Raw genomic sequence first — 4,494 nt, forward strand, 5'->3', positions numbered from 1 at the left:
TTATTTTGTGTTTCAGGATAACCTTTACAAGTCAACAATATCCAATTCCATGTTTCTTTCTGAATCTATTTATGCAATATTTTCCTGGGTGTCTTTCTCTTTTTTGAGTATTCTGAACTATAGTTTTCTTTAGGACATTCTTCTCAAATACTGGCTCCGTTGAATTTGTCACGCCTGTTCTGGGTTCTCTAGTGTTAGTTTGAATGTCATATATTCTGTACTGTAGCTTGTTCAGGGCTCAAGTCTCTCCCAATTCTTGAGTCAATCCCCAAAGAGGCAGAATGTGTTCCCAGTAGCTGCTTTCCCTCTGGTCCTGCATTTGCCATTTGCCAGACGTGCTAGTTTCTCTCTACTAGGTTTCTTCTCAGGGCCTTGTCCCCCAGGTCCAATCAGGAGTGGGGTCTCTTGCCACATCTACTTTGACCTCTTACAACTACCTCTGATATAGGCAAGCAAAACAAAACCTTTTAATATGTTCTGCTTTCTTTTTATTGAGGTTTGTATATGTTGCACTTTGTTATTGTTGTTAGTTTTTGTTTGGTTTTTTAATGCTTTTTTAATTATGAAATCCAGGATAGGTAAATCTATAAAGACAATAACTGTATTAATGATTCCTTGGGGTATGGCAGAGGAGGCTGGGAGGATATGGGACACTAAAAATGATGACTATAAGAATGAAGAAAATGTTCTACAACTGATTGTGGTGATGATTGTACAACTCTTCTTGATGTGATTAACTATTGGTTCATATGATATATGAATTATGTGCCAATAAAACTGTTGGAAAAAAATCAAAGGCCTATTCTGTAGTTTCTGGAATGTCATTTAGACTTAGTTACCAGATTGCTTTATGATGGGCTTAGGAAAAAATCTTTAACTGCAAGCCTTTTACTGTTTTTCTCACTCCTTGCCTCCTGTGTTAAAATCCTGGAATACCTTGCCCTTTCACCTGTTGCTTCAACACAACAGTCTTAGTGGAAAACGAACTAGTTGCCATCCAATCAATGCTGACTCATGACAACCTCGAGTGTATCAGACTAGAATTGTTTCCAATAACAAATTTCTTGAACTATCTCCTCAAGCCTTTTTTTTTTCCTTCCTGAGATGCCTCTGGATGGGCGTCTCCAGCCTTAATCAGCTGTTTGTACCACGCAGAGTAGGGTTCTCAGTAGGGTCTCTTGAAAGCTGCTGAGTTTACCACGAGTGAGAATTGGAGCCTGGTACGTACTAGACCATTTTATTTAGAGCCCATTAAGTATTAGAATGTCGTGTACTCTTGTTTTTTGGCTACAACCCTAGGGTCTGCCTAATCATACCTTGATGTCTACATGGCAGAACATAAGCTGCCAGGCTGATCCCAAATTAGATTTCCCAAGTTTCTAACTCTGCTTATAAATAGAAGCATCAGAGAGAACATTTAACGTGTAGACAGATCAAACCAACAAGTGAGTATATCATAGAACCATTTAGAGTAGTAGAAAACTAGTTTTTCAATACCCATTGAGTCTAGAAGAGCTATTGAATTTCCAGAGACTGGAAATTCTTGCTAAACTGTTATTGCTTTGTTCTCATTTTTTCATTGTACTTTTACTTGCCACATGAAAGGAAGGAAAAAGTTACTTAGTACCTGTCTAGATAGTCATTAGCATTACAAACTCCTTAGAAGGATCCTTTAAATTTGCCATTGGAGTCTCTTAGTAGCTGCATGTCCTTGTCTCCTGGCTGGATCGCTGTCAGTCCTCGTGGAGGCAGCCTTGTGGTATAAAGCACTCCAAAGGGCACACTTACAAACCACTCATTTCAGTCCCCTTAATATGCTATCCCCTCTTCAGAGTAATTTAAACGCATCTGTATTGTTCTCTTTTTTATTGTATACACAGGGTGCTTTATTCTCCACAGAGCGATACATGCTAAGGCAGGCTGGGCTTGAGCCGAGGTCCCTAAATGTACAGAACTGAACAAAGTGGGTCTCTGCAAAGAAGTCTTGATTTGCCTTGATGTGGAAAGGGAGATGGAGCAGATGGAGACGGAGGTGAACACCTTCAGTTCTGGCCTGGAAAGCAGGGCCCTAAAGGCAGCTTTAGTTGTTGTCATCACGTCCAGGTCGGGGTTGTCTGCCGGGCTTGGAGAGCCTTCTGTACCACATCTTCCCACTGAGCGTCCGAGATCTCCCGAGCCCAGGCGGGCACCCCTGGCGCAGGCAGACTTATCCCAGCCATTGTCCTTTTCACCAGTTCTATGTGTTCTGGGTCCATGGGGATGGAGCTGTGACTGCTCAAGCCTGTGGCTCCTTCCTCTTCATCTTCACTCTCTAGCGAAGGGTCTGGCAAATGCAGCCCCAGGGCCTGGATCCGCTCCTGGATGTCAGCAATGGCGTCCTCACCATCGCCCACAGGTGCCATCTCTGTGTCCTCTGGTTCAGGATCTTGGTTGAGAGGTTGGTAGGGGCAAGCCAGCAGGGCCTGCCCCCACTTCCTTGGGCTCTTCCTCATGCTTCTCCAAAAACCGGTGCCTTCTGCCGAGCCCACGTGAGGCCCCAGTTCCACAGCATGATTCAGGAAGATGCGTTCTGGGCCCATGGTGTCTCCCTCTAGAACGACTGCTACCATTGGGGCAGGGGCCTCTGAGAGCCCCCGGTGGCCATCTGTATTGTTCTTAGAGAAGCCCTGGTGGTGTATTGGTTACACATTGGGCTGCTAACCATAAGGTCAGCAGTTTGAAACCACCAGTCAACTTCAAGGGAGGAGAATGAGGCTGTCTAGTCTGGTAAAGAGTTATAGTCTTGGAAACTCTTTACCCTAAAGGGTAACTATGACTCAATGCCAGTGAGTTTGGAATCACTCTTATCACAAGATATAAACCCTATGACAATACTCAAAATAGCAAAAGGAAAAAATATAGACAGTTGTGTATATTTACATCCAGGTGATCATATACAACCACACAGCTAAGTGTATATCTTCATATGTACTATACAGTGCAATATATAGCATAGTGTAGAGTGTATTTATGAGAATAATGTATAGTGTATAGTATAGTCAGGACCAAGTTCACAGCCATGTGACTTGTGCACACAGTCAGGCTTGTATTTAAAATTGCTCTACATTTAGAAGGGTCCTATGGTTGGTTTAAGGTTCTGATGCTATTGTCTTAAAAATCTTAATTTTAAAATGAGAAATATCATGTTTTCATTTTTCACTGGGACCTGAAAATTATGTAATTATTCCTGTATAAGGCATTGTCTATGTTGCTATTAGGTGCCTTTAAATAGATTCTGACTCATAGCAACTCTATGTATAAAATAACAGCATTGTAAATAAATAAATAACTGCATTGTTTTGTACCACCCTCATAATTGTGCTGAGTCGTGTTGTATCCACTGTGTTAATCCATCTCGCCGAAGGGTGCACATGTGTCTTCCTCCAAATCTGATGCCACTTTCTTCTAGTCCAGCTTCTCAGATTATTTGATCAGCATACAGATCAACTTAATTTGGTGAAAACATTCAACCTAGATACATACTTTTCCTTTTTTTAAACAATGCAGCATTCCCCTTTTCTGCTAAAACAGCTATCTCTTGGTCTATGTACAAGTTTCACATAAGCATAATTAAGTGTTCTGGAATTCCCATTCTTCTCAATGTTATTCATAATTTGTTAGGACCCATACAATCAAATGTCTATGTTTGTCACTAAAACACAGGTAAATATCTTTTTAGTAGTCTCAGCTTTCAGCCATGATCCATTTGACACCAGCAATGACATCCCTCATTCCATGTCTTCTTCTAAATCCAGATCGATTTTCTGGCACTTCTCTGTTGTTGCAACCATTTTAAAAATTAACGCCAATAACATTTTATATATTAATGATATAGTTACTTAATTTCTGCATTTTGTTGGACCACATTTCTTTGAAATGGATACAAATATGGATCTCTTGTATTGGCTGTCTAGGTAGCTGTCGTGCAAATTCCTTAATAAAGAAAAGTGATTACCTTCAGTCCTGCATCAATTTATGGAAACATTTCAATTAGTATCCCATTAATTCCTGGAGCCTTTTTTTTTTTTTGCCAATACTTTCTGTGCTGCTTGCTCATCTTTCTTTTATACCATAACTTCTTGATTCACTATTAATCAGAATTCTCTTTTTAATTCCCTACCCTTCACAATTCTTTTTGGTCATCTATTCCTTTCATCTTAAAATTTTTCTATATATTTCCATTTTAAATGTAGATAGGATTATATATTTACCATTCTGGAACATACTCTTTTACTTAATTTATTGGTGCAGGGAGTGTGCTCCCTGTCAATATATATTTATGTCATACATTGAAGACTACTCACTTGCATAGATAAACCATAATTTATTTGACTCATCTTCTACATAATATCGCCTATTCTTTACTGTGATAAAGAGTACACATTCTTGAATATACATCTTTGTGCATGTGTCCCACGCTCTCCTTAGGAAAACTTTCTAGAAATAGAATTATTG

At 39.9% G+C, this 4,494-nt stretch overlaps 1 pseudogene; it reads right to left on the minus strand.

Annotated features, from left to right (window-relative positions):
- Positions 1-2,093: 2,093 nt before the first annotated feature.
- On the minus strand, positions 2,094-2,639 carry LOC101639411 (annotated as a pseudogene).
- Positions 2,640-4,494: the final 1,855 nt, after the last annotated feature.

This window comes from Echinops telfairi, unplaced genomic scaffold, assembly GCF_000313985.2.
Source record: "Echinops telfairi isolate 266 unplaced genomic scaffold, ASM31398v2 ScPeMD7_7420;HRSCAF=8458, whole genome shotgun sequence".
Classification (NCBI taxonomy): domain Eukaryota; kingdom Metazoa; phylum Chordata; class Mammalia; order Afrosoricida; family Tenrecidae; genus Echinops; species Echinops telfairi.